At 39.7% G+C, this 15,765-nt stretch overlaps 1 protein-coding gene across 11 annotated transcripts in view; it reads left to right on the forward strand.

Moving 5' to 3' along the window:
• Zfp148 (zinc finger protein 148) overlaps positions 1-15,765 on the forward strand; it is a 123,129-nt gene that overhangs the window by 37,117 nt on the left and 70,247 nt on the right. For all 11 annotated transcript variants that reach the window (NM_011749.4, XM_006522103.4, XM_006522098.4 and 8 more), the window contains exons 2-3: positions 3,430-3,511; positions 9,303-9,438. The gene's annotated coding sequence lies outside the window, so the exon portion shown is untranslated. The remainder of the gene's footprint in view (positions 1-3,429; positions 3,512-9,302; positions 9,439-15,765) is intronic.

Consider the following 15,765-nt stretch of genomic DNA (forward strand, 5'->3'; position numbering starts at 1 on the left):
GACTTAGTACTTTATTATCCCAAATGAATACTGTCTATGAACTTAACATTGCAAAATTGCTAACACCTCTGACAGTGTCTTAGTCTTTTCCTGTTACTCTAATAAAGTATGAGGATGACAGCATTTTCGGGTTGTTTTCTGGCTCACAGTACAGGGTAGAGTCTTCTGTGGGAAGAGGTCAGGGAAGCAAGAGCTTGAAGCAGCGTTGGTGTGACATCACGGTCAGGGGACAGATCTCTGCACATTGCTGTTGAGTTCTCTTTCTCCGTTTCATACAGTTCATGATCCCAGCCCTGGGAAGGGTGCTACTCACCATGGGCAGATCTACCCCAGTGACCACCACCACCACCCCTTACCAGCAAATGTGCCCTCCCTCCCTCCCTCCCTCCCTTCCTTCTCACCCCCTCTCTCCACACACTTTTCCCCCCACAATAATAAAAATAATAATTTGTGGTGGAAAGATAATGTAAAAAATATTTATAATTTCAGGCTATTTTGTGTTGTGTGAAGCATGTTCTTCATTATTTTTTTTAAACAAAGCTAGTTATATTCTTTGATACATGACAGCCTTTATTTGGTACATTCAGTAAAAGTTATGTAAGAAAGTAAGTATGCTTTTTGAGAAAATGTTTATGGAAACTTAATATTTCAGAACCATTTCACTAGGCAATAACAGTTAACAAATTGCAGTTATAATAATGTCTTGATTGTGGAGGAGGTATAACAAATCAACTTTTAAAAAGACTCAGAAAGGTGTGTTTATACATTTTTAAAATTTCATTTCTTGCATACCAGTGTTTTGTCTGTCTGATATATGTCACCAGGTGTGTGCCTGGTGCCTTGGAGCTCAGAGGAGGGGTCATATCCCCTGGACTGGAGTGACGCTTCTCAGCTCTCATGTCTGGTCATGCACTGCCAGCAGTTGTGAGAGGTGAATACAGCAAGCGATGTGAGCTCCGTTAGCGGAGCAAAGAGCGGAGATGGGACAGAGTGCAGTGCACACTCAGGGTAGCTCCGACTCATGGCGCCTGCTTTCTCTTCTCTAACTGTAGAAATAGATACTTAAACATAATTTTGAGTGTGGAACAGTGTTTCTATAGTTGCAGATGTGTGGAGGCAGAAGTGGGACGATTGCTTAAGCTCAGGTATTTGGGATCAGCCTGGAAAACATAGTAGGACTCTGTTAACAGTAATAAGAAGCACATATTGGCTCTTTGAGTGCTTGACTTTGGGGCAGGCAGTGGAATTGCTTACTAGAACCTTTTGTTGTTGTGCTGGGGACAGAGCTGTTTTGTGACACTTTTTTTCTGGGGAGATGCAGCACATGCATCTACTGGCTCCAGCTGGGGATCCCACCACAGCCGAGTGCAGACACCACCAAAGTCAGCTCGGGGGACCAACGAGCTCTCCTGAGAGTGGGGGGTGTCCCAGTCTTCTGTATCTTGGCTTGCCTGAGAATCTTCTTTTCAGCTTCTACTGCTTATTCTGTCAGGAAGGGGCCTAGGGAGTCTTGTCAGTTTCATGGATTTCCTGGAGTGTCGTCCATGCTGGAGTGGGCTTTGGCTTGTCTTGGAATCTCTGTCTGGGTGAGTGTGTGTGTGTGTGTGTGTGTGTGTGTGTGTGTGTGTGTGTGTGTGTGTGAGAGAGAGAGAGAGAGAGAGAGAGAAAATTATAACTAGAGCTACTCACTGGCTATAAAATGATAAAGCGTTAGGGGAGTTGGTGAGATGGTTCAGTAACTGAAGCGCTTGGGAACTTGAGTCCGGGCACAGTTGCTGCCTGAAATCCCAGGATCTGGGAGGAGACAAGGAGTCTGGGGCAAACTAGCTAGCTAGACTATTCAAATTGTGCAGCTCTAGGTTCAGTCTGGAGACCCTGCCTCAGTAAGTAGAGAAGAGAGTGAATGAGAAAGGCACTGCCATCGACTGTGGGCTTTCACATGCACACATGTGCCACATGCGCTGGTGCTACAGCAGAGTTAAGGCCGACACATGAAAAAAATATTTTTTTCTATATAAACTTACATTTGGCCTATTCTGTGTTTGAGAATTCAGCTTTTAGTTTTCATAGCATTTGTTTCATATACCTGGAAAAATATCCCAGTTAATAGGAAAGAAATGGATCTGTGTCCTGTATCATTATAATGCAATCTGAATGGTAATTTTCTTAGTTTTTTGCTAAGAGGTTGATTTACTATATATAAATTAAAATCATCCATAGATTGTTTTGACATTATTAAATCTTTTTTGCCTTACAATTAAAAAATATATATTTTTTTTTATTTTCTTTTTCTCTTTAAAGATTTATTATATGTGAGTACACTGTAGCTGTCTTCAGACACTCCAGAACTGTTCTTAACCACTGAGCCATCCGTCCAGCCCCTATTTTTTACTTTCACAATCTACATTCAACTGTTTTGGGGATTAAGGGAAAGAGGATGTGAGTAACCAAAGTCTCATGTAGCTTGGGATGGCCTTGAACTTGTTATGCTCTCAAAGATGATCTTGAATTTTGATCTCTTGCCAACTCCTCAAGTTTGGAGCTATAAACAGGCACTGCCATACTATGCTTTTACAGCCCTGAGTATTGAACCCAGGGCCTCATGGATGTTAGGTCCATTCACAACTACCTGCCTCTCCTTCCCTCCCCAAGACAGGATCTTGCTGTGTAGCTCTGGGTTACCTAGATTTATTTCACTATGTAGCCCAGGTTGGCCTTGATGGGCATCTTCCTGTCTCAACCTCTTGAATGCTAGGATTCAAGGAAGGGGCCAACATTTTTATTTAAAGTAAGTGTGTGTGTGTGTGTGTGTGTGTTCGGGTGCCTAGGGAGTCCAGAAGAGGGAATTGGATCCCTTAGAGCTAGAGTTACAGGCTTCTCAATGTGAGTGCTGAGAATTGAACTTAGGGTCCTCCGCCTTTCCAGCTCCCAAACTACAGTGTTAATACATTTAGCCATTTCAGCAAGAGGCATTATTGCTCTGGGGTTTTATTAAATAAGTAGTATCATGTGAGTGATCAATGCATGGAGTATGCTCGTTTTTATATTTTCATCTCTTTTGTAAGTATCCCAGGCAGTCCACAACTTGTTTCTGATCCTCCTGTGTCAGTCTCTTTATACCAGCAACACATTTGTGCTTTTTTTCTTCCTTAATATGATTCAAAATTGTCCTAACTTTCAAGACATCTTAATCCTCCTTAACTAGAAGTTTAAAACATTGCAACCTACTGTCTTTGATAAACAGCTAGTATTGATGGGCCGTTGCAGTTGAATTGTTAGTTGTGAATTATGTTTAATCCAAAAGCGTCTACTTAGGAAAAGAATTTTGTTAGATTTTTCACATTTAGTTACAACTCTTTTGCCTAGCTGTAAGAATGTGTTTAATTCAGTTCTTTTGGGTTACTAACTTGTATTTTCATACTTTTACAGGATAGAAGAGAAGAATCAGTGGTTTGGAAATTTAGCCAAGTGATCTGGCGGGATGGGCTTATACCTGACACATTTTATAGAGGTAAGTCATGATTGCTTTATCCAGGCTTTAGTTCTCACATTTAACTACTGTCCCCACGCTTATACAGATAATACTTTATTTCCTGAATAGTGCCTTTGTATTGCTTATGCATAACATCACCTTCAAAGAATAACATTGTAGTGCTGTATGGTTTGCACAGAATCACTGAAAAGAATGAATGTTGCAAGTTGTAGGTTGAAGGCCATTGTCTTTTCATTTAACTAGATATGGTTTTGTTTTGTTTCTTGTTGTTTTTGATCTCCCAGTTCTTTTATGCTAGGAGGATAGTCAATCCTTTTCTTTTTTGGCAGCCTTTCTTGGTGTTTGTATTAAACTCCTGCCTTTATCAAACAACATGAAGGAAAACAAAACAATTAACAGTTAAAGTATATTTATATATCTACAATAACACACACTCATCTATATATCATGTTCCTGTCTATCTATTTTTTTTTTTTAAGACAAGGTTTCTCTTTGTAACGCTGGCTGTCCTAGAACTTGCTCTGTAGACCAGGCTGGCCTCCATACTACCATCCCCACCCCCCCACCCCACCTCCTTTGTTTCTCTTCAGAAAAAGGTAGGGTTCCCAGGCATATGAACCAAACATGGCATATCAAGTTGTAAGACTAGGTATCTCTCCTTGTATTAAGGAGAGGATTCGCACTGTTAGGAGTCCCACAAGGAGACCAAGCCACATAACCATAATATATATATGCAGAGGACCTACGTCAGACCATGTAGGCTCCCTGACTGTTGGTTCAGTCTGTGAGTACCTGTGAGCCTAGGTTAGTAGATTCTGTGGGTTTCTTTGGTGTCCTTGGCCCCTTTTATTTCTACAGTCTCCTCCCACTCCCTTCCACAGGATCCCCTGAGTTGCCTAATGTTTGGCTGTGGTTCTGTGTCTGTTTCCATTCGTTGCTGGATGAAGCTTCCCTGATGGCAATTATGCTAGGCACATTAGTGATCAGTTCCTTGACTTTTTTTTTCTTTAATAATTGCTGGTCCTGTTTGGTTCTATCCTGGGTCTCTGGATTATCCAGCCTCTGGTTCTTATCTCTCTAGGTAGTATCTGGTGGTTTCCCTCAAGGTGGACCAGGCATTGCTTAGCCACTCCATAATTTCTATGCCACCTTTACCCCAGGATATCTTATAGACAGTGCAGATTGTAGGTCAGAGGTTTTGTGGTTGTGTTGTACATGTATTCTTATGTCAGTTATACAGATTATAAAGTTGAATTATAAATTTTTAAATTTGTTTTGAGAATTCTTTCAGAACATGAAGATTGAAATATTGCTGGGTTTTTTTTTTTTTGTTTGTTTGTTTGTTTTTGTTTTTTCCAGAGCTGAGGACCGAACCCAGGGCCTTGCACTTGCTAGGCAAGCGCTCTACCACTGAGCTAAATCCCCAACCCCACATTGCTGGTTTTGATGACCATATTTTAGGGCTTTCTTTATTGGCCATATCTTTTGGCAAATGTGGAGCATGCTACTAATAACCTCCTTTACTTAGGTTTCATTGTAAGCAGTGGAGAGTGTCACAGTGTTAAAGCAAACAGGAAAATATCTCCCATTCTTTGTTAATAGTATATATTTTCCCAGACATCTCTGAATACACAAGGACCTAATTACTTTTATGAGACAAGGACTCTGTGTACTTTGTCTTGGTTTCATACTCCATTGTAGTGTGAGCTGGCCTTGAACTTTTGTGATAGTCCTCTGCAAGCTGGCTGCAAGCATGTGCCACCACAGATTTTATATAGATTGTATTTTAGAATAGTGTCTTTTTATTGTCAAATTATTTGTCAAATTGTCAAAAATATTGTCAAAATGTTAAAATGTTAACCTTTAAAAATTGCATTATGATTGGCGGTTCGGATGAGTGTGCATCTCTTCAGGGCATGCCCAGCATCAGCATCAGTATCAGCGGTTACTCGAGTGAGCGAGCGCCTGGTTAGCTCCTTGACAGCATGACAATTGGTTCATGTCAGGTTTTTTTGTTTGTTTTGGGGGAGATCCTTTTATCCTTTTTGTATATTTACATATTAGGGATGGGAGCCTTGTTGTTATGTTAGGAAAATTAATTTGTACTTAATTACTTTTACTTAACATTTGCTTTTTTTTTTGATTTTGGTTTTATTTCAGTTCTACAGAAGTTAATTTTTTCTAAATTGTTAGATAGATACTCATCCTTTTTTTGTTTGTTTGTTTGTTTGTTTTTGTCTTTTGCTTTTTTTTGCGAGATAGGGTTTCTCTGTGTAGTCCAGGCTGGCCTCGAACTCAGAAATCTGCCTGCCTCTGCCTCCCGAATGCTGGGATTAAAGGCGTGCGCCACCACACCCCGCACTTCTTATCCTTCTTGGCTGTAGTAAATGTAGAGTGGAGATTTCTGCATGCTCTTGAAGACTCTCACCCTTGAGCGTGTAACTATACTTTACCCTCTACATCGTCATTTCTGTGAATGACCATGTTCCTAACCTTTCCCAATTTGATATTCTTTCTCTTGGTGATATAAAATAGTGAGTATTGCACTAGTTAGTAGTTGTAGATGTCGTAAACTGTGGTATGAACAAGTCAATGATAGTAGTAGCTAGGTCATGGAAATGTAGCAGATGGGCTCCACTCTATCCGTGGTGTGCACCTGTACTTTCAGCATGTGTGAGGTGGAGGCAGGAACAGGCGTTCAAGACTTGCCTTGGACACATCACAAATTTGAGTCAGGCAGGACTCAAAAGAGAGAAAATTTAGCAAATGATAGGTTTTGTTTTAAAAAACGTAGAAAAGAAAATAATAACCCGCAAGACCTCATTGGCCTATCCATTTGCATTTGTGGCTGTTGCCACAACTACTGCTGTGGCCGAAGCTAAAGGAGTAAGGACAGGAAAGGGATTTTGTCTCTTTGATCTCTCCAAAGCACCCAACTCGGCCAGCTTTAATTGAGAGACATGGAAAATAAGGCTCATTTCTTAAAAACCAACAAAGGAAACAAGCAACCTGGTAAACAAGTTAGGATAGTTGGCCTATCATCTGGGAAATGTAGTGCTAGAGCTCTGCGTTTGTTGATTATGTAAACATTCTGGGTTTTAGTTTTGTTTGCTTTTTAGACAAGATCTTACTGTAAAGCTCTGGCTGGCCTGGAACTAACTCTGTAGAATAGGCTAACCTTGAACTTAATAGAGCTCTGCTTGACTCTGCCTCCCAAGAATTGGGATTAAAAGCGAGTGCTGCCATGCCCAGCTCATAAATTCAGAGTTTTAAGCAATTCAAGTTATAAAAAGTAATGGAACATTTATCTAATTTGGATTTATTATGGTTGGAGAACATATTTTGTAGGAGTTGAATCCTTTTAATTTTACTGTCTTACTGCTTAGTTTAGTGTTTTATGCCTTAGTTTGCTAGTCTGCTGGCTGTTGTTAAAACTTAGTATGGTCTCTGCCAGAGAGTATACATTTAGAAGCAGTATCTTCTTTTTATTGTCCTTCCTTTCTTCTCCCTCCTTTCTGTGAGTCTATCCTTGTTATCTTGTAACCTCTGCTGTCACTGGTTAGAAATTGGCCATTATTTCGACATTTGCATTAGTTACTGTTCAGTTACTGTGATAAAACACCATGACCACAGCAACTTGTAGAAGAAAGCATTTAATTGGGCTTATGGATTTAGAGGGTGAGAATCCATGATGGAGGCAGGAATAGCTGACAGCTCACATCTCCGACAGGAAGCAGGAGAAATCATCTTGGGAGTTTTAAAACCTCAAAGCCTGCCTTGAGTGTCACGTCTCCATCAAGGCCACAAACCTCCTAACCCTTCACAAAAGTTCCACCAGCTGGGTACCAAGGCTTCATCCCTGAGCCTGTGGACCCTCTCCTTCAGACTAGCACACTGGTGTCCTGCGCACACTGCCCTTTCCCTTCCTGCTGCCCAGATGCTCTTCTCTCTGTGCTTGTTCTCAGCAATTTTATTTGGACTCAGGAGTAGCACTTTTCATATCGATTGAAATGGAAGTTGATTGAGTTTCCTGGATTTGTAAGCTTATTTTTAAAAAATAGTCCAAATATGAGGAATATTTGGCTTCTGTTTTATTAAATTTTACTTCTTTTTCTCTTTCTTATTAAGAAATATTGGTGAGCAGGATGTTGGTTCATATATCTCTGGAGTTCTATTTTTTTTCTTTCTGTATTTTATTGGGTAATTTTCTTGTTTCTTTATATTTTTAATAAAGATTAACTTATTATATTTATTTATTCTTGCATGTGCATATATGACAGTCTGCAGAAGTTGGCTTTCTTTTCCATACACTCAGGTCACCAGGTTTGGTAGCAAGAACTCCTACCCACTGAGCAGTTTGGTCAACCCTAATTGGGTAATTTCTATTGATTAACCATTAAGGCTACTTATTGTGTTTTGCAGTTTTAAATTTGGTTTTGAATACTTGGCATACGTTTTTGTATTTGAATAATCACATTCTTTTGTTTCCAAATTTCTATTGGTTTTTTTGAAATAATTTCTTTGCTTTCTTGAGAATTTTACTTGGTAGATGATTGTTTTCATAGTTAGAGGTGAACATAAGTTGAGTTCATAACATAGTAAATGTTTGAAATCTTTGTTTAAATGAACCCATGAAAACACTTAGAATCATCTTATATTGCCTAATTTTGATGAATATATAGGCCTGTCTCCACCCCGCTTTCTGTATTGCTTATTTGAGTCAGTTTATGTAGCCCATGTTGTCTGGTACTGGAAGTGTAGACCAGGCTGGCTTTGAACTTGCAGAGATCTACCTGGTTCTGCCTTCTAAATGCTAGGGTTAAAGGTGTCAGCCCCCATAGTAGCTTGCGTTATCATTTTGAGGGCCATAATGAGGACTGAACCTAGGCCTCATGCAAATTATGCAATTTCTCTACTGCTGACCCAGTAGCGTGAGGCACATTTTCTGGTATATTTAAGTAACTTGTGATGGTTGAAATGGCTATTTTGCGTATAATGCTGTACACATACAATATTGCAAGTCCAGATCATCATTCCTTCCCATTTCTCCTGTGCTGGTTTTATTTTTCATATTGTTTATGTGTGATAGCAGTCTTGTTGAAAAGGAGAGCACCTTTTTTTTTGTACATGTTTTGCTAACAAAAAACATAAACGTAAAGATTCAGGAAGCTTTAGGAGTAGAATGCTGAGCATGGACAGGTTTGGCTTTGAACTCAGGCGCCTGCAGATGCTTTAGAAGGTTCTCCCTCGTTGTAACAGGGCCTCCCTGTAGCCCTGGCTGGGCTGGGCGAGACTAGGCTGTCCTCAGACTCACAGAGATCACTGCCTCTGCGCCCCTAGTGCTGGGGGGTTAGTACTGTTTGTGCTTTAAGTGGGCACTGTTATCCTTGTTGTTTTGTGCCATTGTAAACATGTCAGATCTGTTCGTAAATCCAGTGCAAACTGTGCATGGACCTCATAGGGTAGAAAGTTTTATAACATCATTCATTTGTTTGACAACTTTGCTAATAAGAACTTGACCATGTAGAGGTCAGAGCTCAACTTGCAGGAATCGGTTCCCCACTGCCTCCATGTGGTTCCCAGGAATCAAACTCAAGTCATCAGGTTTAGCAGCATGTCTGTTGAGCCTCGTGTCTTCCCTGGCACTGTTGGGTTTTCTCAGTCAGTGCCCTCTCTCTCTCCCGCAGGCACAGCTCCCTAGTTTGCATGCATCACTGTAGTACTCAGACAGCTTGCGCACAGTGTCCCTGCATGTTCTCCCTCAGGGAGCGGGACAGGTTTCACTTATCCTCTCTGTGTTCTCCTGTAGGCATTGGATGGCACAAGTGACTGAGAGGATCCCGAGAGTTTCCGGGGCCTGTGAAAGGTAGAAACTCAACCATGATTTCTTTCTCAACTCAACAGCATTCCCTTCCTTGAAGTCTTCGTTTTTACTTCAGCCTCAGGTAACTTTATGTCTCATAATGTTGAAAGAGTACATTTTACTTATTTAATTTTAGGCTGTATTTTAATTGAGTCATGAATAAAAACAGCACACATTTGAGGTAGCCCTTTAGCTGTGAAGGTCACTGATGATTGTATAGTGTTGGGTTAGGAAAGTGATTGCAGTGGCTTCAGCTATGCTGAAGTTAATTTTTTCATATATTAAACTTTTTTTTGTTGGATGATAGATTTCATTATTGGGTTTATTTAATAGTTTCAGTTTGGATTTTTATATGTGGAAGAAATATGTATTTATTTATTTAATTGTTTGTTTGCTTGTTTAGTTTTTTTTTCCGTGTAGTCTTGGCTGTCCTGGAACTTACCCTGAAGACCGTGCTGGCCTCGAACTTAGAAACCTGCATGCCCCTGCCTCCTGGGTGCTAGGATTAAAGTTTTATGTCACAGTGCTTAGCTTCTTAAGAGGTTTTTGAGATGAATGGTTAATATATTGTGTAATAATAAGTAGTAGGTTTTCTTTTCATTAATCTCCTTAACCATGACTTACTTCCCTGCCCCCCATCCCAACACCATCCCAACATTGTATGTCTGGGGAAATTTTTTATTCCAAGGAAAAATGTGAGACTTTTTTTTTTAAAGTATAGAATAGAGTTTATTCAGGGCATGGGGAAGGGAACTAAGAGGGTAGTAGAGGCAGAGAAAGCCAGAGAGAGAGAGAGAGTAGAGAAGTAGAGAAGAGGCCGGCCATGAGTCCGTGGAGGGCGGGGGTGGGGGTGTGGGGGGAGGCAGAGAAAGAGCAAGAGAACAGAAGAGGAGCAAGAGACCAAGAGCTAGACTATTAATATAATTGTATCTTCCATATATTTCAAAATATTCTAAAAATATTGGTTAGAAATGTAAGAGATGGTTAATGTTGCCAGCTAGTTAGGATCTAAAATTGTCTAGAAGCTAAGCCTACAGGTTTACCAGTAATGTATTATCTAGGTTAAGGTTAAGGTTAGTCTCTGAGACTCTCTGTGAGGGATTAGTTGATGTGGGAAGACTCATCAGGATTGTAGATGAGATCATGAACAGGGAATCCGGGACTGTATAAAATGCAGCAGTGAGACTGAGTGCTAGTGTGCTTCCTTCATTGTTCACTGTCTGACTGCTGATGCAGCGAGCCTCCTGTATCCAAGTGCCTGCTGCCCCTACTTCCCTACTTTGAACTGTGAGCCAGAATAAGCCCCAGTTTGTCTTGAGAGTTGCTTTTGTCTGAGTATTTTATCACAACAAAAGGAAAAGACTAAGCTAACAATGCTCTAAATGTGCACTGCTGCATGCTTGCCTTTAGTAGCTGAGCGAGCAATCTGATGTATACCATGTAGAACTGGGCACTGTGATAGTCCTAGAAATAGGCTTTTATCTACCAGAAAGCTTATTGTAAGCTAGCTCATGGAACTTCCGTAGTTGTGATGCTCCAGGCCCTTTGCTCTGGGGAGTGGGGTAGGATCAGGTTGTTGAGGACGATTGAGCTTAGAGCAGTGCTCATTCTAAGTGTTGTTATACTCTGTCACTGACTTGTATGCCGAGCCTGTCAGTGGAGAGAAGAAAACAGAAGAATACTTGGCATTTTTGTGGGCAATTTATTATTTTATTTTATGTATATGGATGTTTTGCCTGCATGTATATCTGTCCAGGTCGTTTGCAAGAGCAGCAAGTGTTTTTAATCACTGAGCCGCCTCTCTCCAATCCCAACACATTACTGATTAGATAGAAGACAGTAGATTTTGGGTGTGGGTATTGGGTAACCAGCTGTCTCTCACACTAGAGTTTGTGTTAGATTTAATTTTATAAACAGTTATACAATTATAATGATTTAAACAGTTAACAAATCTTTTCTGTTCTTAAGATAAATCTTGGTCAGTGATCCAGCACATTAAACAGTATCGGGCATTAAACATTTGTTCATTGTATCTAGGGAGGTTTAGGAAGTATTTCTTATATCTGTGCTACATAAAATGATGGAATTCAGTTTTCTAATGGAATGAATAATTTGAATTTGTGCTAGTACCAAATGTAAGCTACAGTATAACTGGGACCACTGTGTACAGCCCCAACTCCATCCTTCTCATCTGATTAAGATAAATTATACTTGTTCCTTAAATAGTTTGAGTTGGCAAAAATGCAATGTTTTAGATTCTCAGTGCCACTATTTTCTGGTTGTGTCATTTTAGAAAACATTTTGATAAATAGTTGGAATATATTTTTGTGCTTAGATACTAGGTTTTTGAATGGTTTTCCTGTTAAGTCAAAATGTCTGTTAACTTTTCTTAAATATTTATAGATTATTTTTCTATGGTTAAAAATGGTCACTTTTATCTAAGTTGTCATATTTACAAAATGGAGAACTTTATCATACTTAATAACTTTATTACTATCTGTTAAATGTTTATCACTTCAGTGTCTTCTGTTGCTGCTGGCACTGAACATGGCTCTCACTAGACTGTTTTGAAATACTAACACTTAAAAATAGTTTTCAAGAAAGACTTTGTAATATGCAAAATGTGCCCTTCACACACTTACCTCAAGGATATCGGCACGTACATATTTTGTTTGTTTGTTTGCAGAGACAGCATCTTGCTGTATTGACCTGGCTAGTACTAAGCTTGCAGTGGTCCTCTTGCCTTGATCCCATGTGCTCCAATTAGAGTCATGTAGCACTACAACCAGCTGGCTGGGTGACATTTGGATTCTTCAAGCTAATATTTTTAAGATGGGATTTCTCTCTGATTTGCATATAGAGTAGAACTATGATTATCCAGATTAATGTAACTGAAATTCTCAAAGTAAACAGGGATTTGATGAAAATGTTTTTGATTCAGAAGTCATTTGTGAGTTCTGGGGATGTAGCTCAGTGGTGAATGCTTACCTCACATTTTACGCCTCTGGGTTCTGTCCCTACCTAGTGTCTTGGTGATGGGCTAGAGAAAAAATTGAATTTTCAGAATAAGTACCTTTGAGTGTCTGTCCAAAGAGAAGTTTCTTTTTAGGTTGAGTGGGTTCTGGTGTATTGTTGACCCTTGGAGAGTAATTAATAATCTAAGTTGGGAATTATTCTTTTCATAGAAAGTAAAATGATACTCAGATTTATAAGCTTACCCATCATATTTTATTTTGACTCATAGTGTACATTTGAAGTTCCATAATATTCAGTGATAGAGGATAGGAGGAAGTGTCACCATCAATCTCAACAAAGACACAGGAGAGCACTCTTGAAATGAGAAGTCTTTTCTTTTCCTTCTTTTCTCTTCTTTTCTTTTCTTTTCTTTTCTTTTCTTTTCTTTTCTTTTCTTTTCTTTTTTCTTCTTCTTCTTCTTCTTCTTCTTCTTCTTCTCCTTCTCCTTCTCCTTCTCCTTCTCCTTCTCCTTCTCCTTCTCCTTCTCCTTCTCCTTCTCCTTCTTCTTCTCTCTCTCTCTCTCTCTCTCTCTCTCTCTCTCTGTTAAATGCTTGAGTGCAGGTTAATTAAAGGTAGTTTGTGGCTGGTGGAGACATTCTATTTATATTTTGAAAGGGAGCTTAAAACGTCTTTCAAGAAGTTTTGAGGATTTAGCAAATGCTTTCAAATCTGTTTTTGTGTTAAAACTCACAGCCATCTTTTCTTTGACATAGGTATACTTTTAGTGTTGCTCTTTAACAGCAATGTATTGTATTTTAAAAATTCCAATTGGATGTAGAAAAATTCAGGAGAGATTATCTTTATTATGGATTGACGAGAAAGGAGGAAATAAGGTGGTTTAAAGGATAAATATGGAAAAACTGACTAGTTTTTTCATGATAAATAAAATAAAAGAAAGCAACAGTGTACTCACATATATAAAATAAATAAACACATCTTTTTAAAAATATGTATTTATTTATTATATCTAAGTACACTGTAACTGTCTTCAGACACCCTAGAATTGAGCATCAGATCTCATTATGGATGGTTGTGAGCCACCATGTGGTTGCTGGGATTTGAACTCAAGACCTTTGGAAGAGCAGTCAGTGCTCTTAACCATTGAGCCATCTCTCCAGCTCAAAAAATACATCTTTAACCAAAAAAAAAAAAAAATTATAAAAACTTAAATCTTAGGCGCATGTCCCAGCCCCAGCACAGGAGGCAGAGGCAGGCAGGTCTCTTGAGTTCCAGGACAGCCTGGTCTACAGTGTGAGTTCTAGGACAGCCAGGGCTACACAGAAAAACCAAATCAAACCAAACAAAAAATTTCTACATTTTAATTCTGTATAAAAGCTCCAACTCAAATCTTTTTTACTGTATGTTTACTTGTAAATCTGTAGAATTTCTAAGTACTTGTTCAGAGTCCTTCAGACATTAAGTTAGAAGACAACAGTAAGCTTATCTCTTCCTGAAAGCAACAGGAAGAGGTGGCTGCTAATTGACATGCTCTTCCCTCTAGCCTTGAATGATTATGAAATTCCCAGACTGTTACAGTGGAGATGAGTTCTACACAGATGAGCTGAACAGTTGTCACTGAGAATGGTGATGGCTATGGCAGAGAGGAGCACACACCACACAGTCGGAGACAGAGAGCAAGTGGGCTAGCTGTGCAAGCCTGTGGGGGAGAGAACAGGACAGCCTGAGAGTCAGACAGACTCTCACCTGCCACTCACTTCCAAAACCTAACTGCAGCAGGGCTCTGCTGCACTCCCCAGCACTGTCGCAGAACTCCAAACAAAAACTGGTGCATGCTATGAAAGAGAGGTTCATGACTAGCGTTTTTCCTATGGAATCTTTGTTAGTCTGTTTTCTAAAAAAATTTCCATGATAACAGTTTAAAAGTGCATGGGAAGTCTCTTACAATCTGTGAAGTTCCTTAACTTTCATTGTTTTCTCCTATAGAACCACTATAGACAGCTCATTTCATTCCCTTTAATGGTATAGATATTCTGTTGTGTGATGGGTATGTTCAAGTAAGTCTCTCGTTTTCCCATTAAAAGGCTACAGCAAGCATCGCCCAGTGTAGATGTTATATAGGTTTCTGTGAATAGAAACACAGGCTTGCATATCTCCCTTCTCCCTAGCAGTCAATTGGCCACTTAAATCAGATACCTGACAAAAGGACTTAAAAGGTAGAAAAAAAAATATGGTCTTGGGCAGAAGGAGCCAGGAGTGGGTGAGTGGAAGAGCGTGAGTAGAGAAGGACAGGGTATGCTCCACAGACCCAGCCCCACGGCCTGCTTCCTTCAGCTCCGTCTAACTTCCCACTGCTGTGAAGTTCTAGAACCTCCCTAAATACTACCCCCACTGAAGTGCCAACTTTTAATAAATAATCCTCTTGGGGTTGGGGAAGCAATTCATAGTCAAACCAAATCTAGGTCAAGAGCACACACCTTTCCTTTTAATAGATATTTTCAAGGCTTATTTGAAAGTCTAAGCAGTGATCATTGATAGAAAAGGATTTTCTGATATTGCAGGAAAGCTGTGTCCACAGTTTGTAGTTATCCATTTGGAGTCTTAAGTTTCTGGCTCAATTCAGAAGTGTAGGAGTAAGAAAGCATGGGTGTTGAAGGGGACTTCATCTCAGCAAGGGTTTGGAGAGCCAGGCTTGCCTGTGTTTTGCTTGGACTGTTTCTCTATATTTTTAATACCTTCTCTGTTTGAAACACGTTATTTCCTGTTCTAAGACCCCGACTGAAGTCCTTGGTGCTTCCCCTACCCCAAATTGTCTTGTCGAAAGTGCGCTTTTGATTCTTACTGTTTAACTTGATGCTAAACTTTTATTTGCTCCCCCCCACCCCCACCCCCAGTTGATAGACGTGCAAGAATGTGATTTTTCAGTTGTTGACCAGAATTGTGGCCGTTCAGATCCTATACAGTAGGGGACTTAGTGGTCTCTGGAATAGCAGGTTTCAGCTGGATGCTGTGCTATTGATGAAGCGCAATACTAAAACCTGAGTTCTCCCTAAGCCACTTACTTAGGCTGGTCTTTTACTTTAAACTTCCTTCACATCTTTCATACTCTCTAAAACAGACAGGTTTTTGTTTTTCCCAAACAGTTTCAGTTTGTAGCCCTGGCTGTCTTGGAACTCAATCTGTAGACTAGTCAGGCCTTGAACTCAGAGATCTGCCTCTGGAGTGCTAGGATTAAAAGTGTGTACCACCACCCAAATTTTTTTTTTTTTTTTAAGTAATGGTATATGTGATAGCAGTTGATGCAGTATATGTAAGTTGGGAGTTTTTCACATCTTTTGAGAAAACAGTAGGTCATCTAGAAACAGCATAGTTTGCCAGAATTTCTGAAGAATTGGCCAGAATTACAGTCCTTTAAACAAGATTTACTTAGTTATAG

The sequence above is a fragment of the Mus musculus genome, chromosome 16 (genome assembly GCF_000001635.26).
Source record: "Mus musculus strain C57BL/6J chromosome 16, GRCm38.p6 C57BL/6J".
In the NCBI taxonomy this organism is placed as follows: Eukaryota; Metazoa; Chordata; class Mammalia; order Rodentia; family Muridae; genus Mus; species Mus musculus.